The 26,659-nt window shown below is 46.3% G+C and overlaps 1 protein-coding gene across 1 annotated transcript in view; it reads right to left on the bottom strand.

The window, feature by feature from the left end:
- ZNF366 (zinc finger protein 366) overlaps window positions 1-25,894 on the bottom strand; it is a 132,567-nt gene extending 106,673 nt beyond the window's left edge. Inside the window, exon 1 of the mRNA XM_069224123.1 lies at window positions 25,795-25,894. The gene's annotated coding sequence lies outside the window, so the exon portion shown is untranslated. The remainder of the gene's footprint in view (window positions 1-25,794) is intronic.
- Between the last annotated feature and the right edge of the window lie 765 nt (window positions 25,895-26,659).

Raw genomic sequence — 26,659 nt, 5'->3', positions numbered from 1 at the left:
CCCCTGCAGTGTTCTCTCCGTGGAGTTCTTGTCGTGGGACTGGGCCTTGCCCCTTTGCACAGGACCCCTGTGATCCACGGACAGTGGTTGGACTACATTTAGTAGCTCTATATATTTTGTACATAGTTTATTTATTTATTGGGATTAATGGCGTACATATTTAAATATATCTGCCCGTTTATGATCTCTTCTTTTGGTCTTTGCATTATTTCGGAGGGGGGTGGTTTGTGGGTTGTGACAGTGATCTGTGGGAATGCATTGATGTGTGTGTTGTAGTGGGTGTGGGTGGGTGGGTGTGTGCCGGTAATCTTTTCCCTCCCCTGTGTCGTAGGTGCAGTACTCACCGATGTCTTCCGCGCCGCCGGGCGTGCTCCTGGTATATGAGGAGGAATAGGAGTGCGGGGATGACCTGTAACTCTGGCTCCATACTGCCGGAATCTCGCGTGGAGTGCGTAGAGGTGAGCGTTTTCCCGTTCGTAGTCTGTTTCCGCCGTGTTCTTATCGGCGGTGCTCCCGCCCCGGAAAAGGTGGCAGATTGGTGGGTCGTAATAGGGTGGGCGGTACTTTGTCTGCCGCCGGGCTGTTGGCGGGAACCGCCGCGCTGTTTGTTTGTACCGCTGTGGCGGTCGGAGTGTTAAGTTGGCGGGCTGTGTTGGCGGTTCCCGCCAGGGTCAGAATTGCATATTTTAGACCGCCGGCCTGTTGGCGGCTTGGCCGCCGCTTTATCACCGACCGCCAGGGTCAGAATGAGGGCCTTTGTCTGCCAAGTTGGCTAATCATCAATTGCATGTCATCGCCATTATTTGATGATGGAACACTGTTGGAGACTGATGAAGACAGTGTGAGAAGATGGGACACTGGTTGTCACAGAATTACATCATTTTGTTACTTGTTATTACTTTTGTTTTCCTTTAGTGTTTCTTCCTTAACGAGGGAGGGCCTGAAGGACCATGTTAAGTCATATGCATAAGTTATCTGTTAATCCGTCTCCATGTGGAGTGAAACATGGGGGGGATGTAGAGAGTAAGCGGAGAGCCATGCGGGCTCTCCTTGTTTGAGTAAACGTACTCTGCGTGTCTGGGAGGGGCACGGAGCAAGTATATAAATAAAGGAAGAGCTGCGGTGACGCAGTCTCGGGTGTGGCAGCAAACTTAACTGGTCTCCGTGTGTGCTCATTTATGTGCATCCGTGTAAATCTACAATAATAAGTAACTTTCAATAAACTCTTTTACCCAACTAATGGTTCCTGATGGCTTACGTGCATGGACGGGCTTGGCCTCACATCATAACAGAAACAGTGACAAAGAGACTGAAACCTGCTGCTGACATGGGGACACATTTAGGGCTGGTGCCCCTTGGCAGTGTGGATACAAGTCTGCCTATGTTCATTACAGAAACTGGCCTCACCGTGGCGATTTATATACTCAGGTAATAAGTGTACTTTGTTCATTTCATGCATTTTCCAGTTTGTAGTCCTCGGTGTCGATTCTCTAAAATACCTGGGCAGCGGAAGTGACCCCAATGGCCTCACAGGGAGTGGTCATATGCCTTTTGACACACTATCATCCTCCCCTCGGCTGTTTGTGAACTAACTTTTTTATTATCCGTCATAAGTCTTTCTCACCTGTTGCTTTATCACCCCTCCTTTTTATCTTAACTGTGTCACGGATCTCCTCATAATGCATCTTTCCCTCTCTCAAACTACTTTCTCACATGTTCTGTCTCTTTTTCACTTTATTTTACCTTTCTCCCACCTCTCCTACTCCCTTAGCTGTCTTTTCTCATCTGTCTATGTCACAGTATTATTGGTGTCTCTTTTATCCCTCGTTGTCCCTCTCAAACGCACATCCTCCTGTAATTGTGTCTTGATCTCTGGTCCTTCTCTCTGTAGTGTCTTCTTCTTTGTGTTATTAAACCCTCATTTCACCTCAAACCCTTGTACCTTGACCCCCAATCTCTCTCTCCTTCTCTCCCTCGTATTTCTTTCTTACTCCCTACACAAGCTCAGAGGCAGAAGGATCCATGGGGACTAACCACACCACTTGCAGTAATAAATAGTTCTTGTCCAAGTTGGCTACTGTCCTCTGAGGTCAGGAGTCGCAGGCACAGAGCTGGGGGTCACAGGAGGCAAGCCACGTGTCGCTGCGATCCCTGGCGACTCCTCACTGACGTCCATGTACGCAGTGTGCAGTGTGCCTCACTTAAGTTAGTATAAACATAAGGGGATTCTCGTCTTGATGGTTGGAGAGAGCGCTGTGTGGTAAACACTGTGGTTGCCGTTTCCCAACACCGGTGAGGTATAATTTGCCGTTCAATTGAAATATCATTTTTAGCTACTAAAAACTATTGATTTTGACAGGAATTCACTCCCTGCTATTTCTTCGGTCTGGGGGGGCTTGTGTATAAACGAACTAGTACTCACAAGGGCGTACCTTCGGGGAGGGGGATGGTTGGGGTGTTACACCCCCCTAATAAATGTCTTTTTTGGTATCTAGTTGGGTACCGGTGCTTACAGTCGGGTTTGGTAGGTGTTTGTCGGATTTCACCAGGACCAGACAAAAACGCATGCATGCTTTTCCCATCTTTCGGTTTTGAAAGTCTTCAAAAATGTTGGTTATTTTACAATATAATGTGATTTCTCTCCCGGTACCCCTACCAATCCGCATCCATTTCCCTTTTCACTGCCGCTTAAGCTCCTCTCATGCGCCCTGCTTGTGGTATAATTAATGTTAGCTATGGAGGGGCCCGCGGGAAGCAGAGCAACGCTCTAGTCTTCCCGCGGGACTTTTCGGGAAGGAAGTGACGGCGAAGAGGACAGGGATTGGAGAGAAAGGTAAGTGGGGGTGGGTTTAAGGGGAGGGAATAAAAGGGGTTGGGGGTGGAGGGACCGGCCTCTTTCCGCGTTCCCATCGCGCGGTTTTAGTTTGGAGTGGCCGGTCCCTGGGGTCTTTGTATCGGCGGGACCCCTTTCTTTTCTGGGTTGCAGGTAGGGTGGCAGGTAAAGGGGAAGGGGTATACGGGTACCCCCCCCCTGTTTTCCTTTATGCAGTAGGTCGGGGGCGCGTTTTCAGCCCGCGCCTCCCCTCCTCCTTTCCTCATGTCTACGGGAGGCGGCCAGCGCTCCCGTTCGAGCGGCCGCCCCTCCCCCTCGTTTTGGCAGGAAGAGGGGCACGGGTCTTGTTGGCCAGCCGGCCGCACTTGCGGCGTCGCGGCCGCGGGAGAGGGTGGGTGGGGGTTTTTTGAGTCGCCGCGGATCCGGGGGGCCCTGCCAGCGGGCCCCTTTTTGCCTAGGGGCCAACAGGCTATTGCTGTGGCGGCGGATTGCACTGGCCCCGACCGCGTGGGGCCCAAGGGAAAGGAAGGAAAAAATGGAGAATGGATAAAATGAATGAATCCTGCTAACAATGGGGGAGTGGAAGGATATATAAACATGGAGATGGTGCTGCGCGGCGGACTCGGGCCGGGCGGCTGTGTTTGTCTAGGTGGGGGAGCCCACCTCATTACAGTGGGGCCCTCGCCACCGGCCCTTAAGGCCCAATTAGGTGAGCAAGGGGCAATACAGGCCCCATCCCCCCCCCCCCCACCCAAAAAAAAAAAAAAAAAGTTTAGGCACAAGGTGGCTGTTACACAAGGCACAACCAACGCCCTAGCGGGACCCCCCCCCCCGTGCCAGGCTCTACGCAGGACCCGGGGAGGCACCAAGTTAGGCAGGGCCCATGCAGCTCTCTCAACGCACCTTTGGGCCCGCAGCAGGGGGGTACAGGCAGGCAAGGCCGGGTATGAACTCCGCCTCGGCGCCGCGGCAAACAGCCGCGTCGTAGAGGTGGCACAAGCGGCGCTTCGCATTTGGTATGGGGCCTGAGCGGAAGGGGACAAGAAGTCGGGGAGGATGGTGGTTTAGGCAGCGTGATGGGAGCCAGTGGCGCATACGGCCATGCGGCTTGCGGAAGGTTAATGCCAACGTAAGAGGTTGGCAGAAAGGAAGCCATACCAACGGGGCGCAAGACGGCCCCAGCGCGTTAGTCAGAAGCGCTAGAGGGGCCTCCGGCGGCCTTCTCTACTCCGCAGGATCGGGGACAACACAGAGATGGCGGACGCCATGTGGGTCACGATGACATGTCTAATAGCTACATGATGAGGAGTGGGAGTGGTAAAAAACGGATGGATGTGTGCGTAGAGGGTGTGCTGGAACTTGACTGGGAAGAGGATCTGGAAGAATGGGAAGAGGGGGAGATCAAGGAAACGGAGGGCATGGCACAAGGGGGAGGGGAAAGGGACGCATGAGCGGCGCAAACCCTCTCTCTGTTTTTCCGTTTTTGCAGGAGCGGGACAACACTAGTGGCCAACAGGAAAGAAAGCAAGAACAAGCATGGGGCCGAGGGGCCCGGAAGGTTTTTGCGGCCGGTGGCTACGAATGGCAGAGGTAACGGGCAAAGGTGGTCGGTTTGGGGGGGACAGTGCAAAAGGGGACAACACTCCAATTACAAGTCCATTGGGGTAAGGGAAGTTTCGATATTTGACACACTAACAGGAAAAATAAGCAGCGAGGGGAAAATGGCACAGAGCTGCAAGCCAGAGGTACAACTGAAGGCGGGGACAAGGCTGCAGGAGAGAATTCAGGCAAAGATGAGTAGGAAGGGGGAGAACATATAAAAGGCTACCCTATATGGGTCTGGCTATGCCATTGGCTCACACATAGCGGATGAAGCAAAGGACAGAATATGGAAACACGAGTACGTAGACGTTTTAAACTGTTACATAGGGACAAGCAAGCCAAAGAAAGGTCATAAGGAAGAGGAGTGGGAGTTGGCCTGTAGGCCGAGGGTGCCAAGTAATATGGGCAATGGGACATCAGCGTTTTTAATCTTTGCAAGCATTTATGGCGAGAGATACCTTGACAGGGCTATAGCACTATTTAAATACAGGGGCATCATTAGGGAGGTGCAGATGCATTTTGGGGGTTTAGCCTGGCTGATTTTGGACGAGGAGTTCAGAGCTTGAGTGAGCATTAGTACAGATAAGCCATGGGGGGCCATAGACCCAGAATTAGGGATGCAGTGGATGAATTCATCACAATCTGCAGCAGCGACACATACGGCCAGTGGGTTACCAGTAGTATATAAGACGTTTTCAGGCACGTCCCGCCCCAAGGGGGGGCGGGTGTGGGACATAAGAACAACACCTAACACGACAGGAGCGTGCTGGAACTTCAACAGGGGTTTCTGCTCCAGACATCTTTGCACAGGTTACCATGACTGCTTCAAGAGCGGGGGCCGTCACCTAGGCACACAATGTTTTTCACTTTTCAGTCCCTCTGAACAAGGGAGAGCTGCTAAAGGCAGAGGGACACTGGGCGCCACGGCCTCAAAGGGGCCTACGCCAGTCGGGTTAGACTTTATTTTCCCATGGCTGAGTATATGCACGGTATAGGGCAGCTGTTTTAGGTTAACAGAAGGTTTACAAGAAGGTTGCAGGGTCAGCTACCAAGGCCCACGAGTGAGACGTTGGGCGGACAATTGCGGTCTGCAAAGGAAACACCACAGGTGGTAAAGGAAAAATTTGGACAAGGAACGGGCATTGGGCAGAATTGTGGGCCCATTTTATGAATGGCCAAGGCAGAATTGGAGGATATCTACATGGGGAGTCGTGCCGAAGAAGGCCCGGGTGATTTCAGGTTGAAACGTCACCTCTCATGGCTGGAGGGCACATATGTTAACGATTTCATGGCAGCGGAAGACACCAAGGTGGTGTATGTATATGTGGAGGATGCTATAAAATTGGTCAGGGCATGTGGCCATGGGGCAGAACTGGCAAAACGCGATATACAAGCAGCGTGCAGGCTATTGCCGATACATCCAAGGGATTTTTGATTTGGTGGAGATGCAGTTTGGAGGAGCGAGCCATGCGGACAGGGTCCTGCCCATGGGTTTTTTGTGCGATTTCATGTGCCTGGTTCGAAGCCTTAACACCTTCATGCGGTGGGTTTTTGTTAAGAGCAGTGGGCATTTAGGTGGTGACCCACTATTTTTGAATGACGCCCCCTTTTTTGTAGGAAGTAAAGATGCAGGGGAATGCCGGACGGCTATATAAAAAAAAAAAAAAAAAAAAACTCAGGACATGGCACAGCAGATGGGAGTGCTGGAGCACTCGGAAAGACCGAAGGACCCTCATCGTTTATCACCTTGCTGGGTATTTGAGTTAGACTCCAGTACAATGACGGCCAGATTACCGGCACAGGAAGTAACGGAGATGCTGGTTTTTCTCGGCCACGGTGCGGGAGGCATGAAAAATAGATTGGAGAACAGCCCAGAAGCTGTCGGGGCACTTTAACTTTGCTTGTAGGGCAGTTAGGGGGAGAGGACGTTTTTGCAGGCGGCTAGGTTGTTCGCTTGGGTGCAGCTTTTGACACACCACAGAATAGGAGGGTCAGTTGGACTCAGAGGAGAGGTTAAAGTTTGGGAAACAGTTCTGGACCAATGCAACGGTATCCACGTGTTTCTCTGAGGAAGAGACAGTATGGCTGGTGCGCATGTTTTTGGGGTTTTTTCTGGGAGGATAGATGGTGCGCAGAGGCGTGGCCCAAGACAGCGGACCCGGCAGACATTTGGGTATGGGGGGAATGATGATCACGGGATGGGTGGAGATGTCCTTAGCGGAATCCACTCAGCAATGTTTTCGTTTGCCATGGTTGGTTTTTTCAGCTTTGGAGCGGCTACAGGAAATTTTTGGGGACAGAGTGAATAACAGCTAGAGCATCAGGCGTTGCATTTTGGGCTATGCATGATTCGAAGAGGTTTATCAGCGGCCAAGATCAGGGGTAAACTGGCGGGTGTATCTTTGTATGGGAAATTGTTTTGATCACGACCAGGCAAGAAATGAACATTGAGAAGAATGTGGAATGTTTTGGGGCAGAATCAGAGCGGTAGAGGGTAGAACGGCCAGGAAACCCGTTGATTTTGATTTGTCACTAAAGTGGTTTACCCGTACGGCCGGGAAGTTGCGCAGACGAATGCGAACTAGCACTTTTTCCGCGCATGCATGGGTGGAGGTTTTTTGGAGCTTTTGGAGTGTCAGATTGGTTTGGGGGGGGCAGCAGCTGGGATGCGATACAAGGAGGTGGTGTGCACGGCGATCGATTGGGGGGTCATGACTTAGACGGTCGGAAACCAATCAGCTAGGCAAAAGGAAGTGGGTACAGTTAGAGGAAGGGGGCAATGTATTGACTTGCCCAGTCACAGAATGGAGCAAGTTTCAATCCTCACGGATGTCAAACAAGGAAGCAGGGGTTTGTTGTACACAGATCAGGGTCCAAGCTTAATAGATTTCAGCTTTTACGAGGTTTAAGGATGGTGTTTGGGACGTGTGGGTCGCCGGGCCATTGGGTTTTTTGGTACGCATCCGTTTAGGATTGGGGTAGCTACGGCTGCGGCGCATTTTCGGGTTGGGACTGGGCTAAGATCAGGGCGATAGGCCACGGGCGATCGAAGTTTTTGCGAACGTTACGTTAGACGCTGAAAGGTGGGGAGAAACAGCTGTAAGGGGGTTTTTTTTGGTAAAAGGGGGAGAGGTTTGTTATAATAAAAAAAAAAAATAAATAAATAAAAAAAAAAAATAAATAAATAAATAAATGTTACAGTTGTTTTTCCATTGCAGGAGACGAGTTTGGTCCAGCGCAGGGCAAGATGGTTACATGGCTGGTCGGCCATTAAATTGTCCACGGGGCGGCGAAGTCCGCGGAGGAACAGATATTTGGTCGGGCCTGGGGACTATCCAGCAGACGGCACGAGGTGCTACGGTGGGAAAAGAGCAGAATGCGGTGGGGAAACTGCTTCTTTCATCACTGCTAACTTACTGAGCGGGGGATGTGCAGATTTGTTAATCATACATTTGGGAGAGAATGATCTTGTGAAACGGTCAGGTCTCATGCTACTGCAATACATGCAGAGGGTTTTTGGAGTTTAAAAAAAAAAAAAAAAAAACGCATAGTACATGCTTGGGGTGGACAGATTTGGTTCCACGTAGAGTGTGGAGAGGGGCAGTGAAGCATGGAGCCATGAAGCGGGCTCGAAGGAAACTTAACAGAGCCATGAGGGCTTTTTGCGGGGCGCAAGGGAGCAAAATATTGAAATATGGGAACATTACAGAGCAGGAGGTTGCACTTTTCAGGGACCATGGTGTTCACCTGTCCACAGTGGGAAATGCATACTATTTGACAGATCTGAGACTGTGTTTTTGAAGAGTTGTGGGGAGAGAAATTGTGAATTGCAAACGAGAAATGAGAAGTACTGGTCGCAGTAGCGTGGCCTTAAGGGGGGTGGGGCAGCAAAACGCCAAATGGGTTTCTGCTGGTTGGCAGTAGATGGGGGAGGGTGGTGAGTCAGATGCGGGCTTGGCCACCCTTCCAGGGAATAAACAAGCAGGTGAAGGCTCTGAGTGGGGGTACGCGCGAACCAAATGGGGCATGAAAGGAAAAGGGGAGCGCGTAGGGGAATGGAAACGAGATAAGGGTTTGAAGGGGAAGGATGAGCCAGGAGATGTTAATGGGAGGGCTTTATTAAAGTTACGGTTATGTTTAAAAGTTAATGGTTATGTAAATTATGCAATCCTGTCCTAATAAATGACCTTTTACACTTAATCAGCTGTCACTGAATTATTTCCCGATGGAGGGGCCCGCGGGAAGCAGAGCAACGCTCTAGTCTTCCCGCGGGACTTTTCGGGAAGGAAGTGACGGCGAAGAGGACAGGGATTGGGGAGAAAGGTAAGTGGGGGTGGGTTTAAGGGGAGGGAATAAAAGGGGTTGGGGGTGGAGGGACCGGCCTCTTTCCGCGTTCCCATCGCGCGGTTTTAGTTTGGCCTCCCACCCGGCAATTAGAAGGGCGACTGGAAGGACGGAAGTTTTGGGTCAATTAGCTAAGGGGGAGGTTAATTGTCAGTTAGGGCAGGTTGCAAGGGCGAGCGTGCAGTAGATGGGGGAGGGTGGTGAGTCAGATGCGGGCTTGGCCACCCTTCCAGGGAATAAACAAGCAGGTGAAGGCTCTGAGTGGGGGTACGCGCGAACCAAATGGGGCATGAAAGGAAAAGGGGAGCGCGTAGGGGAATGGAAACGAGATAAGGGTTTGAAGGGGAAGGATGAGCCAGGAGATGTTAATGGGAGGGCTTTATTAAAGTTACGGTTATGTTTAAAAGTTAATGGTTATGTAAATTATGCAATCCTGTCCTAATAAATGACCTTTTACACTTAATCAGCTGTCACTGAATTATTTCCCGATATTGGTGGAAAAATCGGAAGCTCACACCCTTTAATCTTACTGACCAAGCTACGGGGGACGCAGGGGGACACAGGGGCACCTCTTCACTTTCTGCATGGGGGCCCCACCATTTCACAATACGCCACTACTTAACATCAGTGTCACGAAGCTGAGCGGTCGGTGACCCCGGCGAGACGGGAGGAGTGGGGTTGTGTTCAGAGACCAGTCACTGCTCTGTTGTACTCAGTCAGGAACTGACCCAAGAACGCAACAGAGCCCCCGGCTGCCTCATTTCACCCAGCAACAGCAGCAAGGGCTCCAGATTTGGTTCTGAGCAAAGGCCGGACGTCTTTACATGCATGGGCAGACACCAACTGATGTATGAGAGGATCTTTTCTGTGGCTCCTAATCCACAGGCGGCTTGTGTAACTGATTATTTCTACTTCGCAACGTGATTCTTTATTCTGTACAGTAATTCGACCCTTGTACCTCTCATGTGAGATAAGTGTATGGCAGACACTTTTAAATATTTTAGTGGAATGCGTATACCGCCATTTTGGATGTCTGAGTGGACCAATGATGTCATACTTTTAAACAGGGCTCCTCTGAGAGCTGAGGGATTCTAGCTGTAGGGCTGATGCTGCTGGGATTCCAGTGGGTTGCACCTGATGTTACACTTGCTGTTGTGCCGGTTATCCTAAGGCCAGCACCACTCTTCGTTTCCTCGCTGCGCGCCATTGCTGATGTGGTGATATAAGCACAAGGGGGAAGTTTGCAGAAACAACGTGGCTTTGTAGTATGTATCCCTTCACTAGTGGACTTTCTCTCACCAGGCAAATTGAGCAAAGCGCAAAAGAGACAAACCTGTGCCTGCCCAGGCCTCTTGTGGCTAGCATAGAGAGAGCTACTTTGTGGGATACATATTCTACTCCAGTCCCTCTTCCTGCAATGAATATTCATAACCGCATCTTCCTCTACTGTACACCTTATTTCCTCTATTTTTCTTAACAAAGCCCACTCTCGGTTCCTTTAAACCCAGCATGAACAATTATAAAGTGGTCACGAGGTAAATTCTCCTCACTATGCCACTGAGCTTTCATTGTAACCAAGATATTTCACAGATATATTTACTTTATTTGAATTGACTCAACTCATTAAAGCATTGTGTGTAATCTTAAATTATTGTGCATAATCTTAAAAGGACAAGATTTTAAACACGCAAAGGCTGAAGGGGGTTTAAACAAAGTCCCTCTCTGAGTATATTTTGTTTATGCATTGTTTTTATTAATGACATAGCCCTTGGCACACAGCTAAAACTGCTTTACTCCAGACCTACAAAATAACATAAAACAATAGCAACCGTGTGAGCCACCGCTGGTTGGGGATATCCTGGCAGGTGAGTGTGATATGTGTCTGGAGGCGGGAAAGCGTCAGTAAAGAAGCTAGTCGGGGAGGGAAGGCGGATGTGGAACTTAAGAGGGTGGAGAGAAAAAAGAAAGGAAAATACTGTTGCAGGAGAGGGCGGTAATTGTTATAGATATAAAGTTAAGCGCATATGTATAGATGTGTTGGACAGCATGGAGGGAAGGAAACGGTAAGCCAATCATGAATACACGGAGACATCAAATAGAGCAAGTAAAATTGTAGACACAAGAGAAAAGATGAGGGAAATACAATACAGGGAAGTATTAGACGGCAAACACGTTGAATTAGGTAGTTAATAAAGGCATTGACAGCAGACTGAGGGTGTAATGGCAAAGCCAGAGAGAATATTTCAAAAGCAAGATCATTGAAACAGCATCAAAGTCAAAAAAAGACGGAGTAGAGGATCAAGAGCTTTGTGGTATGACATTTTCACAGTGATATAGAGATGAAAGCGTTAAAAACGTGTGAGGAGTTTAGACACATACTCCCTGAGGCAAAGGTTGCAAAATGGCTAGAGAAGGGAATACTGTCTATGGGGAGATATGCAAAGGTGAGAATGGGGGTACTCAAGGAGGCCAGGGGAAAAATGGAATACATTGAGGGCAATTTCCGCTAAATGATAAACAAATCAGTGGAGCAGACATTACATAGGTGGGCTTTCCTGAAAGAACTGTCAACTCCTATGTGCTACAGGCAATTGTAGCATTAACTCAGAAGGGAAAAACAATGAAAACTTTCCGCAGGGTGGAGAGCACCCACAACAAAAATTAAGAATTAGAGTAATATGGGATGGAACGTGCAGAATCCCCTGACAGTGAATGAAAGAAATACATTAGTACAGCATTGACCAGCCCCAGATTTAATATAATAAACCTAAAATATTTACAAATGGTATGTTTAACCACATTGACTCTGTTAGACTTGGCATCCTTGGTGTGGTCTCCCCTAATTTTTTGCCTCTGTTTCCCAGGTCGTTGATGTGTGCTGGACTCCGTTTTTGCTGTTTTTGATACTCTGGGCACTTTACCGGTGCTAAAGTGCATGTGCTCCTATGTAAAATGTATGTGTAAATTGGCTTATCCATTATTGACATATTTGATTTACTAGTAATTCCCTAGTAAAGTGCACTAGAGGTGCCCAGGGCCTGTAAATCAAATGCTACTAGTGGGCCGGCAGCACTGGTTGTGGCACCCACATTAGTAGCCCAGTAATCATGGTTCAGACTGACCACTGCAGTATCTATGGGTGCAGTTTTAAACTGCCAATTTGAGGCCTATACCTTACCTTTTTATACACGTAAGGCACCCCTAAGGTAGACCTAGGTAGCCCCATTGTCAGGGTCCAGTGTATGTTAAAGGTGGGACATGTACTGATGTATGTTACAGTGAAATACTGCTAAATTCAGTCTTCACTGTTGCAAGGCCTAGCTCTCTCATAGGATCACATGGGAGCTGCCTTTAAATAACTTTAAAGTGCAAATTCCCTTTGGGAGCAGATAGAAATATGGAGTTTAGGGTCCCTGAGCTCACAATTTAAAAATACATCTTTTAGTGAAGTTGATTTTTAGATTGTTAGTTTGAGAATGCCACTTTTAGAAAGTAGTCATTTCCTTGCTTAAACCTTTCTGGGACTCTGCCTGTTTGTGGATTCCCTGTCTGTGTCATTTGACAGTTGGGCTGTTTGCACCTCTCCTCTAGACAGTGACACAACAGGAGCTGGGGTGTAGCCTGCATATCCTGATGAGCCATCTGTGCTAGGAGGGGAGGGAGGAGTGGTCACTCACACCTGAAAGGGCTGTGCCTGCCTGCACACAATGCAGTCTCCAACCCCCTTGTGTGTGCCTGGGGCCTAGCCTGTGCAAGGCAGGATCTTGTGAACAACAGAGACTTTCCTTTGAAGTAGGCCTACTTCAAAGGCAGAAAGGGATTTAAGTATTGGACCCAAAACCCCTGAAAATTAGATCAATTCTGGAACCAAGAGGAACCTCTGCTGAGGAGAAGAGCTGAAGAGATGAGAAGAAGTGTTGTCCTGCCTGTGACTGTGCTTTGTTGGGCTATCCTGCAGTTGCTCCTTCTGCCTGTGAAAGGGGACAAAGACTGGACTTTGTGGTATATTCCTGCTTGTGAAGAATCACCAAGAGCTTGGACTGAGCTTGGTTCCTGTTTTGAAGTCTCGGGGTCATCAAAGACTTCCTCTGCTAAAATCTGGACCCTCTCTCTGCTGAGACTCCTGCCCTGCCAAGTGGTGCCCTATCCAGTCCCTGGGCCCTTGAAAGGGATAGTTGGCAGACAAGAGCTGAAAATCTACACACACAACGCCGTGCAAGGAAATTTATGACGCACCATCTGCAATGCAGCTGATAAACGGCGCGCCGCCGGCCTTACGGCTAAAATCAACGTTCCACCTGCATCGCAGCTGGGAGATCAATGCATCGCAGCTGGAGAAACGACACGCAACACATGCTTGCGGCTGCTGATAACGACGCAAACCCCATGCAGCGCAGTTTTCTGACACTGTGCGACAGGATTTTCCATGCATCGTCCTTGGGCGTCAAAGTCAACCCGACTCTGCGCGGATCCGAGGTGCCCAGTCTGGAAATCTTCGCATCGCTCTCTTGCGAGGGAGAAGAAACGGCGCATCACTGGCCTGACCGGAGAATAAAATGAGGCACAGCGTCCCTTGCGAGGAAAGAATCATCGCATCGCTGCCTTTTCCAATTCATGTTTGTCCGTGCTGCTTTATTTTTTATGCTAACGAGGTACTTTGTGTAACAAGAGCATTCTTACTGTTTTCTAAGGATTAAGACTCTAATTCTTTTGAAAATTCATAGCTTGACTTGTGTATGTTGGATTTTTGTCATTTTGGTCTTGTTTGATTTAGGTAAATATTACCTATTTTTCTAAACTGGAGTGTTGTAGTGTTTTCACTGTATTAATGTATGTGTTGGTATAAAATACTTTACACATTGCTTCTGAAGTCAAGCCTGCCTGCTCGTGCCAAGCTACCAAGGGAGTGAGCGGAGGTTAACTGAGTGTGATGCTCCTTTATCCTGCCTAGAGTGAGGGTCCTTGCTTGGACTGGGGGCAACCTGATTGCCAACCAAAGACCCCATTTCTAACAGACACTCAGCAAGATATATCCAGAAACGGATCAAGTGTCTTAGGTGTGGTGTGGAAACAGCCAGTATTATACATATGATATGGACATGCCCAGTGGTTTATATAGTCTGAAAGCGGGCACTGGATACATTAAAAAGCATCAGAGGAAATAGTTTAAGCAGTGCATACTAGGCTTACATCGAAAACTAAATGAAAAACAAATGTAAGACAGCACTAAACTAGCATGTTGACGTGTAGCAATACATTAGAAGGAGCCAGAGGTCCCAAAGTATGTATGGTGGATGAAGGGCACACTAGAACAGCCTATGATCGAAGAATATAGAGTGAAAGCAACGTGCACGTTTCGACACTGAAGTTTGAAGGAGGCTAATCAAATTCATTAGCCCACAGCACACTGATAATGCGCAAGTAAACTAATCTTCAAAATAGATGAATGAGCCTACATGACACTGACACAGGGCCCAGGTAAACATAAGACTGGACAATAAAAGATGTTCTACCTAAGACTATGGAAACATGGGTGAAGTGCTGATGACAAATACTGGAAGCATATTACTTTATTATTTTAGTTTAGACATACCTGCTTCCATTTTTCACGTGCTCACAACACGTGGGGCAGAAGAAAAAATTAATGAAAAGGACATTTAATGAAAAATATTTTAAAGCCACAGAAGAAGATTTTTCAAAGTTAATTTAAGAATACGTAAAATTCCTAAACCTAAAAATACACAAACCTAGGGCCAAGAAATTAGTTGCAGATGTCTGATTTTTAGTGAAGTCCACATACTTACAACTGTTGTCCCAGATAGTCATGTGCTACGGGAAGGTTAGTAAATACCCCTAACAGGTGTAATTTAAGAACAGATGTGGGTATACCTTACAGAAATCATCGGTTTCGCCTGTGTTTCTAAATCAGAGCCTATTGTCTTTATCGAAAAGGGTTGTACATTGATATTGCTCATTACGTACCTTCTGGTTTCCCTTCTAGGATTAGAACTGTCTTCCCGGTTTACACAATACAAACTTTAGTTTCAATTGCAGAGTAGAGTCATGCAATGAGATTTAAGAATTTTTTTTTTACTTATTCTAGTTCACATAGGCCTATTTTTTGATCTTCTTGGTGGAATCAAAGAGAGTTACCCGGTCTAGTCTTTTGAACAAAGGCACTGTTGTCTAGTCTTCAGGAAGAAACTACAAAATAGTTGCTGCCCACCTTCTTGTGTCCATTTTGAGATGTGCTCCAACCTCCAGCTAAATATTCCTTTACTAGTTCCTTTCCTTTAAGCAACAATATCAAGAAGATGACCAAAAGGTTTGAACTTGTTTAAATTCCTTCGCAAGGATCACCCAGGATTCAGGGTCCCAAATGAAAAAGATAAATAAACCCAAGTTAATACGAAAAACCTCATACAATATCACCACCATCTCTCCTAATTTTAGATCATAAGAGTTTGACCCACATTATTTAATTTATATTGAATTATGAGACATTTTGTGAGTTTTTTGTAAACTGTGTTCCTATTGTCAGTTTTTACATTTTGTTTTATAATTTCCAAAAACACCAATACCTTTTATTCTACGTATAGGGCAAAAAATCGATTATTGTTGATGAATGTTTCTATATACATGGAGTACCTATTTAAAAAAAGAGAAAGGTAAGTGGTTCACCAAAACAACGTAACAATTATTGATAATTATTTGCATGACATACATTGATGCCTCCTTTTGATGTACACCTGTTGCATTTACGAGCAAGTGCCTTTGTAACTTGGAATATCTCACACTCACTAACCAGATCTAATGAAAGAAAACTTGGGTGGATGCCTTCTGGTTTCAGTAGTCACGTTTTGCTTTTTATTAAGGACATGTTAACCGCAGCATTTTTATGCTTTTCCTCGAATCGAATTGTATAAGCATCTAAACAATATCATAGGAAGAACGACAAACACATAATTCAGTTTCCCTTTATCCGATCTCCTGTGCCACCCTTATTCCACACTGTCCATCACTTGCACCTTCCATTACTCTAACCCAAATCCTAGTATCCTACCCCCTTGATCCAACCTAACCTTATCCAAACCTTTACCTCAAACCCAACATGAACCCTTAGACAAACCCTAATCATGACGGCTTCCCCTGAACATTACCCACAATCGAACCCGTAATGGCAACCAAATTCATTTAAAGTTAAATTCCAATTCATTTTTCTGGATTCAGTCTAAACAGACTTTTGCACACAACATTTAAAAACAACATACAGCAAAGCAAATTAAATACGAATAAATAAGTTAGCTGTAAGGTTTGTGATGGAAACATTGAGGAAATGATTTTTGCTAAAAAAAGAAAAGAAAAGTAGTTAGCACGGGAAAAAAAAAACATCAGTTCTGGTGAGTACCGGAGACCTTTCTTAAAATATATGTCAAGTTTCTGCATCCAAATGTAGCTTCCGTGTATGCACCTGGCAGCATGTTGGCCTTCTACGTGGCAGCATGTTGTCCTTCTACGCATCATCATGTTGGCCTTCTACGCGTCATCATGTTGGCCTTCTACGCGTCACCATGTTGGCCTTCTACATGGGAGCATGTTGGCCTTCTACGCATCACCATGCTGGCCTTCTACCTGGCAGCATGTTGGCCTTCTACGCGTCATCATGTTGGCCTTCTATGCGTCACCATGTTGGCCTTTTACGTGGCAGCATGTTGGCCTTCTACGCGTCACCATGTTGGCCTTCTACGTGGCAGCATGTTGGCCTTCTATCCGTCATCATGTTGGCCTTCTACGCGTCAACATGTTGGCCTTCTACGTGGCAGCATGGTGGCCTTCTATGCGTCATCATGTTGGCCTTCTACGCGTCACCATGTTGACCTTCTATGTGGCAGCATGTTGGCCTTCTACGCGTCACCATGTTGACCTTCCATGTGGCAGCATGTTGGCTTTTCTGCGTTTGCTGTAGGGAGCTTCCCCCCATCATTTTTTCATGGCTTCTCTAGGGGGCCTTTCCCCGCCATGACAATCGGTCTTGTTCCGACAGTGTCCCTCAAATGATCTCATTTTACTTTCACATTTGGACTAGATCAATGAGTGAGCTGAACCCAGAAAGGCAGGCGGGTTAGCAAAGGGAGAGCGAGCCTGGGGATCATGCAGCTTCCTCGCCTCTAGTCCCCTGGCTCATCAAGTCTGTAGTGTCCCTCTGAGCTTACAGGCACATCCGGTTCTAATTACCAGGAAGGAAAGGCCTAATCCAGAATCAGTCCTTTACTCCAAGCCCAACTCTTACCACAATCGTAACCTGTGCACCTTACTTTACATCATACTTCGTACAGTAATTTACTCTAATCCTAACCCTAAACAAGCCCCCAAACTTCTACCAAAACCCATCCGTAACGCAAGCTTTTTCGTTATTTTTTACAACTTTTTTGTAAACTCATTTTTTTTAACTTTTTCATTTCTGTGGTTTTGTTACTCTGTTGTTTTTCCAGCTTTTTTAGGCAAACCCACAATTCAGAGTTTTGTGTGAACTAACTGAAGCTAAACATGCCTGTATAATAAGGAATGCAATCCATTGGTTTGTTTTTTCTAGTTCGAAATCCTTCACTTGAGAGTTATAAGTGCTCGAGTTTACCAAGGTTGAAGTAATTTAAATATGGAGTAGTTCTGCAGCTGGTTACGATGTAATCAGTGATAAATGACACATTTTCCGATTGTCATAAACGCCTATCACAGGATAGCATTTCCGCACAAATAATCGTTATGCTCATTCAGTATTATCCATTCATATTCTGCAAATATGGAAGTCGGGGTGACCTGTCCAATTTAACCTGTTGTTCGTGCAAAATGATGGTCATGATTGTGCCATTTATTGGGCAATGTGCGATTGCTGCTACTTCCTCTGACAGTTTTTTGTCAGTGATTATTGGTCCAGTTATCAGTGACTTTTCTCTCTAATCCCTGGATTACCAGTACTCACTAAATCTTCTCCAAACCATGATTAGGTTGAAAGCTCTTTCAGCAGATATCCGAGTCCCCCATACCGTTCATCATACCCCTGGAACAGAATGGTCACAGCTTGGAGGCCTGCAAACACGCGCAGCATCCCAAACCCCGCTTTCCATGAGCGTGTTCCCTCCTCCAGATCTCTGACTTGGAACCAGCTCCCACTGACTCTTCGATCAAACCTGTCATTTCTCATTATCACAGCATGCAGAAATGAATCTTTCTTGCCAGTAAACTCCCAAACCCCCGCACAAGAAGGCAGGATATCATAAAAAGAAGGCAGTATTTTAGCATGCCAGAATAGCAAAATAGGTCTGTCCTTGTATTCCAGAAGCTGGGCCTTTTTAACTCCATAAAAGCTCCTATACATCTATTTAGCATGTGCGAGCACGCTGACCACATTTTTAAAAATATTTTTACTTTTTATTTGTAGTGCTTGCACACATTCGTGGCTGCTGCAAGGAGCATGTGTGGAAGAAGTAGAGGCAGGAAACATTTGTTGCAGCGGATTAGTTCACATTGTGCTGAGCAGTGTGAAGAGGACAGGTGCTGAGGGGTATGAGGAGTAAATGTGAGGTAGACATGGGTACTGCAGGCTCTTTGTGGATCAGAGAAGGGAGATCTTCACCCTGGTACTCCTACAGGAAGTAAAATGAGGAGTGAGGGAGGCTGCTGCTTGGTCGGCCCTCAACAGGTTTGAATAGAACTTCTATCCCAATCGAATCACTCGTTTGGATTCAGTGCAAAGGGCCTTTAGCACATAACATTGCATTGTGGGAAGGAGCCTTGAGATATGCAAGACTTTACCTTGTGCTGCGTCTAATTGGTACTTGCGGGTCCTGTTTCTCTTACAGTGAACTGTCAGCAGCATCAAAAATGGCTGCCACATCATAAGAGGTTTCCTGCACTTTGCACCACATGAAGGTAAACATGTTTTTTTTTTTTTTATTTGGTTGACGGTCAGAAGCCAAATAAAACGATGTTAGGCCCACGGGACAGTTGCTCTCAGACAGTTGCACTCACCCTCGCTCTGGGTTCAAGCAAGACATTAAAAAATAGAGAGTCCATTTCGCAGGATGAAAGAGTACTCGAGCAGGATAGTCTCCCTCTCACCGCCTCTGAGACAGTCTGGGCTCTCCCTCTCGTTGGTGGGTTTGTTGACAAGACCTGCGAATGGATCTCACCACTTGTGTGCGGCACCCTGGGTTACCCCCAAGGTACTTTACACCATCATCCGTTCTTTGCTTCTGATCCTCCAAAAGGGTTAGTGATCTTGAATTTGAGTGCACTGCTCACACACCTTATTTTGACACACCAGTTAGTTTTGAACTAAGATGTCGAGAGCACGGACACTTACAACTTAATAGGAATTGCTGCTTTTCAGTATTTAGCCACTTTCGCATTACCTCTCTATTTATAATTACCATTTTCTTAGGTAGCATTTCTACACATGGTCCGCTTCTAAGCGCTATATAGGAGACACACGACCAGAGAGCTGCTTCCTTATAACATCTTGTGGACAGAGCACCACCCAGTGGTAACCAGTGTCACTATAACCAAGGGCACTAGAATTATACGGGTGTGCAGCAGGAGCGTTTTTGTAGAATTATGAATTTGCCGCATGTGCCACATAATCTATCATCTGATGCGTGATCTGCAGATTTTAACATAAAAGCTCTAAAGGTTCGAACATTACTGTAAAAACGCAGCCAGATGTGTTGGGGCGCAGAGGAAGGTCCTTTGCGAAGGTAGACGGGTCACCTTTCTGTTGCTTATTGCTATGGTTGAGTGTTAAAACGGTACAAATGAGATGCAACCTTACGTCCAGTGTTAACGTGTAAAAAAATGAGAAAATAGTTAAGTAATACTATCCTAGAATGTGTCCCATTACAAGCATAATTTGCCTTTTCTTGCCACATAATTTAGTTCACCGTGACATATAATTTGGTCCTCTACTGCCGCATAATTGCAGTGGCCCTGACTATAATTAATCGACCTTGTAGCGCCACGATGCTACAGCGACTGAACACTTAATACGTTCTTTACATAGACCAGTAATCATTGTGCTGATTTGGTTTTACGGTGCTGCAAGGGTGGGGGAAAATTACTGAGATTAAGACACGCCTTTTTCTCATCTAGGAGTGGGTGTGGGTGCTGTTTCTGCTGGCAATCCATGGGACTTCCGGAGTGCTGCCAGAGTGCACGCAGGAAAGATGTGAGGCATAGGTGGAGCTGAGCAGTGCCATCTTCTGCCCCCACCGGATGATCCATAGGGCCATCGGCAGGGGTAAGCTGCCAGCCACGAAAGGCACTGAATGGTGGTATGCACTACACATGTGGCAGGGTAAGGACATCATTTAAAGGTCTGTTTACAGACAACAAGCACTTGTGAAACAATACAAGGAACAATGTTAACAGGCTATGCTCCACAGGACGGACAAGGACATGCTGGACATCCTGAAAAAAATAAAGCAAGCAAATATGAGTTACGAACGCCAAAACCAGTGCTAATCAATAGGCAGCATGCATCCCCAGGGAAGCTATCGGAAGTCCCAAAGAAGTGTTTTTGCAACCAGATAGCTGCACTGTCTGGTAGGCTTTGATCTAAAATGCCCTAGGACAGACATGGAGTCATCAGCAGCGAGAAGCTGAAGATGAGCCTTAGATTGTGGTGTTGCAGCATGCTTTTAACTAGGCAGATCAACTGGGGAGGGTCCGTTGGAGCAGGCCTACCTATTTCATGGTAATATGGTTGATGCCGCAGGTGAGGAGCGGTGAGTAGAGATCAGTGACCGAGAATACTGTACACATGCATTGGTGGATAATTAATTCAGAAATGCAGGATGCAGTGGTGGATGAAATGTGAAAAGTTGTCTTCTTGGTTACATGAGGAGCTGAGGATGTCCCTGCTCGTCTTTGATAGACTACAAGGAAAGTACTGAGAGAGCCTAAAAGGACCAAGCAGGAGGCCCCATTTTCAGCAGCATTCTACTCCTCGGGCATACTCCCAATGCAAAAAAATACAGCGCAAAACGGGAGATTGGAGATACATATTCAGGAGAAATGTGATAAAAGACCCTTTCTCCTGAACTTCTGGGGAAAAAAACGTAATCTTCTTCCCTTTCGCTAGGCCCTGCAACAAAGCGCCCCCATACCTCTGGCTTCCTAGTGTATTTGTAAACGTGCGTTTCTACTTTATGTGCGACACCTACTCGGTGCATCGGTACATGTTAGTCGCAATGCTTACATGACTCGCATTGCATTTCTAATAAGCAGGCGCCCACTATCCCCGGGGCAAGATCCATCCCGTACAAATACTCCCAATGCAAAAAAATACAGCGCATAAGGGGAGATTGGAGATACATATTCAGAAGAAATATGATAAAAGAAACCATCACTGAGTGCAAACCTGAACCTCCCAACAGAAGTGATGCATCACAAAGCAGTGAGTTGGGAAGGAGCAATGCAACAGTTTTTATTAACAAGCAAGAGTGAAAAAAACTGTGTAGGGCCTGTGCTGCAAAAGTGACCAGGATTTAGGCAGAACGGTCTGCGCAGGCTGCCTTTATCAAAAAGATGTGTTTGATGAGAAGCAAGTTTTTTCGAGAGGTAAGGGTTTGTAGAAGAGTTTCCAATGCAGGTGCATTCCTATGCCTCCACAGATAATTTGGCCCCCAGTTGCCCACCAGACCATTATCAGTAATATGCGTCCCTCCAAGTATCCAGTGGCGTAACAGAACTTGAGGCCCCCCCTTGCACAGTACACAGAAGGGCCTCCTTCCTCCTCTGGACCCACACAGGAGCTCCGAGGGCAGACTACTGTGCTGAGGGGGGCCCCACGGAGCTCAGGTCCACCTGCACCGCAGGGACTGTGGGGGCCTTTGTTACGCCACTGCAAGTAACATCACTGAACTCCATCCTATCCAGTCCTACACTTAATGCCACTAACTCAAGAGACCATCAGAGGTAGTCAATCTGCACCCTTCAGGAACCCGTCACCGAACTCCATACCATCACGAATACACAAAGTATCACTAACCCAACACATGGACAGAGGCAGTCAATCTGCACCCCTCCAAGATCCACCACCGAACTCCATCCCATCATGCATACACAAAGTGTCAATCCTCCACTGAACTTCATCCCATCATGCATACACAAAGTGTCACTAACCCAACTGTCAATCTTCACCCTCCAAGATGCACCACTGAACTTCATCTCATCATGCCAGTGTCACTAGCCCAACATATTACCAGAGGCCGTCAACCTGCACTCCTCAGAGATCCACCACAGAACTCCATCTGATAAAACTTTCACGAATTGTCACTAACCCAACAGAGGCCGTCAACCTGCACCCCTCCAAGATCCACCCCTGACTCTATCTTATCATACCTACCCGAGGTGGTAGTAACCCAACAGATAAACAGAGGCAGTCAATCTGCATCCCCCAAAGACCCACCACCAGACTCCATCAGGTCACGCCTACACAGAGTGCCACCAACGCAAGACACGACCAGAGGCAGTCAATGTGCACCCCTCAGGGATCCACCACCGAACTCCATCCCATCATGCATGCACAAAGTCTCACTAATCCAACAGATCAACAGAGGCTGTCAATCTGTACCCCTCCAAGATCTACCTCTGAACTCCATTCCATCATGCATGCACAAAGTGGTACTAACCCAACAGATCAACGGAGGCAGTTAATCTGCACCCCTCCAAGATCCACCACCAAACTCCATCCCATAATACATACACAATTTGTCACTCATCCCAACAGATCATTAGACATGGTCAATGTGCACCCCACAAAGATCCACCACTGAACCCAAACCCAGAATGCATATTCAAAGTGTCAATCTACCACTGAACTCCATTCCATTATGCATACACAAAGTGTCACTAACCCAATAGATCAACATACCTACATGAGTGTCACTAATCCAGCAGATTACTGGAGGATGTCAATCTGCATTTCTCAGAGATCCACCACCAAACGTCATCCCATCACGTCCACACAGAGAAGGTGCTCCTCGTGTATCCAACAGACCACTCTGATCAAGCAACCTTCTTCCTTCCAGATCCCACCGCCATAAAGCTCATATACAGTAAACAATGCATCCTTCCCCAAGTCCCCAGGCTCAGGAACACGCTGCCAAAACATACTGAAACCAAGTCAGTCCTCAAGAGCATCAGAAATCAATCCATGTGGATACTCTCGTATCATTCCTGAGGACTGCAAAAGTATGTGCATGATTCCAATCTGAACTTCCATTAACGGGGGCTCACCGATACCACCTGGACTCAGACACTTAGCTGTACATAGTAGACCTTGCCCCTTTCAATGCAAATCACTTCAAACTAAAAGTAAGTTCAATGGAGGTAAAATCATACATTGTTTTTTATAAACACAATGTAAAGCACTTAGTCAAGTGGTAGACAGTGTGCGCACAGTTTTTGTGGGTATGGGAGTAAATGATGGAGACCAACCATGGTCACAGCGAAACAGTAGTTAAGGGCCAGTGTCAGCTAGAATGAAACACACTTAAAACACATAGGTTAGTGCTGGGCACTGATGCCAGCTGCAAATAACAAAGCGCTGGGCTAAGTATTGAATAGCTATAATATTTTGCTGTATTTTAGTTAGATACCGAAGACCAAGGCCAGATGCAAATGTTGTTTATGAGGGTTCCAAAAACAAATAAATGTAAGTATATAGAACAGTGCAGCCTGACCAGTAGAAGTACAGACATCTTGTGCTGGTGGTGGACTGTACAACATGCGCCTGAGGCCATGCACAGACACTTTGCAATGGGCAAGCAAAACAGGACTAATTCATCAATGCCCTATTTTTCTGCTGGAATGGAGAAAGCAGTATTTACTCCAAACGAAATGTTTGCATCAGTGCAAGATATGAACCTGTCTGTTTCCAAACTATTTTTGCTGTGTCTAGATGAAAAGAAGTTGAGGAAAAAGTGTAAGGCAAAATAGGTTCCTCTACTGTAAGGAGCTGAAACCTTGCAAATTGACTTACCCTATGTGTTTCGTCGGGATTAGGACATTGTTGTTAAGATAACATCTATTACACCCCTACAAAAATTCCAAGAAATAAATGTGCTCTCCAAATGTGAATGACTCCACAATCCACTCACTCCATTTTCGCCCTGGTGCATAGCAATGTGGACTGGAGCAAAACTGGTAGCCCCGTTTAGTTTTATACAAATTGCAAAACAGTGCAGTGTGTACGCCCTGTTTGACGCACCACTGTAAAGTTTCTGTGAGATGACAGCTTCATGTATGGTGAGTAAAGTGAACATTCTTGAGTGTAAGAGATCAGAGTGATTTTGAGAGGTCTTCAGACGCCACATGCAGTTGAGTTCTTTTCACATTCCCCGTACACACATGGAAAGCTGTTCCCTCAGCGAGAAATAAAGTGCAGCAATTGTGGTGATATGTATTTCAATCCGACCAGAAACTATCTGTTGTATAACTTGAAAAATGAAAGCAAGGATGGATGCGCCGAGGCTGGCACACAAAATCACCAGAGTCCCCCCTCCACCCCCCACTACCTGCACACTAGTGACTGTGAATACCCATCTTGCACGGGGCTTGCTTGTTTGGTTGTAGGTTTGTGCTGCATAAATCACACACATATAAGCATATACATTAGTGAACACTACACCGCCGAAGCCATTTTGTGAAAGTGTGCAATGTGAGACTTCAGTTTTGGGTCACGTTTTCGAATGTCTACTGCTTTGAACAATTGGCGTACTTTCAAGCGACAGTAGGGGTATAATGCTTTCATGCAATCGAGATGCAGGCATAAAAACATGCTTAAAAAAAATAGGGCTCTTATCAACACCCGATACCTCGCAGTCCTTGATTTAGAGCGATATATCAAGTCACTAGTACCTGACGAACATTGGTGTGCACAAGGAGGGCCAGATCACAAAATATTTTCGACTGGGGCTGTCTCATGTCTTTGGTAATAGGTGAGGCAGTGCTTGATGCAAACGCCTTTTACCAATGCAGGTTTCAGGAGCTGGTAACGTGTAACAAAAATGTGCCTATTTATCGTGTGCTATTTTGTGGCAGAGGGTGTCTATTTTTTTGTACTATGATATATTTTTACTGTAATACTGCTAAGTGATTTAGTTGTGTTTTATTGTGATTGATGTGTATACTGTTTTCTTTGGCCATAATATGTTTAATTATATTTTCAGATTGCTCTGTGTATGTTATTGCTTTATGTTCTGCTGTTTATTTGAGAGTTTTCAATCAGTGCTCCTATATTTCCCAAAAAAATCTGCACAACCCTCCCCCTGACAAGCAACCAATTACTACAAGGTGGAAAACAGTGCTGATCCAGCTATTCAACTCCTTCAGACAGGAGTCAGCTCACAAATGTGGCAAAGACCTGACTTACACGAGCTCTTCCAGGGCTGACTCTACCTGATGCAGCTCGTCCTTTCAAGCAGTTATGCTCTGCCTGCACCAACCAATTCCTCATGCACTGGAGGCAAAAAAGCGCCCACAAAACCTGCGCAACCCTAAATCAAATAGACTAACCTTCATCCTACTTTTAGCCTCCCGATAGCCTCTAAGACAAAATTACTGACAGCTGTGAGGATAGTTTCTGCCCTGCTAAGATCTAGGAATTTGTAGCACATGTTGGACACCCTGACTCTCCCATGTTAAGCAGCTTGTGTAATATAGAAATGAGCGTAGCAGTTTGCTCCACTTCACAGGCAGATGTTGTAGGAGTGCAGGCAGTGTATAGAGTCTTCAACTAAAAACTTTTTTGAGAAGTTTAAAGAATGATGGAGAAACCAGATGTGCATGTGTGCGTAAGAGCTGTTTGTACCTCAAGGCTGAGAACAAAACGCCAAATCCTCACCACCAGGCCTTGAATATGAAATGGTGGTGGGTGCAGCGAACGGGCAGGATGCATTTAAGCGCATTTTAAACGTATGCATTTGTGTGCTCAAGACGAGGTAAAATGTACTTACCACCTGTTGAAGTAAATGATCTAGGCGCGCTCGAGCCACTGCTGGTCGTCCTCTCTGCTCCTCTCCCGCCCTCTCCCTGGTGCACAGACCTCTCTGAATTACGGGAACTCAGAGAGACAGTATTTAACGTGACTTAAGAAAGAGAACAGGAACAATTACTTGGTTCTCTGTTTTTTTCTGATGAGTACCTTGGAAAGAAGGAAGGAAGGGAGGGGAGAGGAAGTCAACAATCCTTTTCTTTCCTGCAGAGAAAATAAGGAAACAGAAGATAGACATCTTTTTCTTCTCAAGCAAAATGTTTGGCACTAAAATAATATTTAGAGGAATTCCTCAAGTGTGTATCTGCAGGCCTTGGGTCGCAGCGGCTGCGCGCTCTTCGTTCTGTACAGCTCCATCCTCACGGCAAATCATGGCCAAGGGGAGTCCAGACTGTTTCCGAACCACTGATGTCCCCCCTTCCATCAGGCAAAGACACAAAAAGACATTTGTCTGTTCCTACCCATAGGGTTTATCCTCAATGCAATGGCCAGACTCTTGCAGTACATGAGGGGGGACTCCTTGTCCTTGGGGCCCAGTGATTTTTATATCAGGGCCAACGGCACAAACTTGAATAAGGGTTTTGGTAAGGATCAGTTGGTATAGTAGAGACAGAATAAAGACACATAACCACCAAAAATACAAAAGTAGGCTGAGAATAAACCAACAATGTTGTGGATCTAAAAAAAGAGGAACAGAAACCAGACGTGGCTGGGAAGAGTCTCATAAGTGAAAGAATGTAGTTTTGTTACATACCTTATGGCACGTCATTGAATTGTCATTTAAAGAGTTTAACAGAAAGGATTTAGGGGTTGATTTAAGACAAGTT

This window comes from Pleurodeles waltl, chromosome 1_1 (assembly GCF_031143425.1).
Source record: "Pleurodeles waltl isolate 20211129_DDA chromosome 1_1, aPleWal1.hap1.20221129, whole genome shotgun sequence".
Classification (NCBI taxonomy): Eukaryota; Metazoa; Chordata; class Amphibia; order Caudata; family Salamandridae; genus Pleurodeles; species Pleurodeles waltl.
Note: the sequence above shows the minus strand (reverse complement) of the source record. Positions and strands in the feature narration are given on the sequence as shown.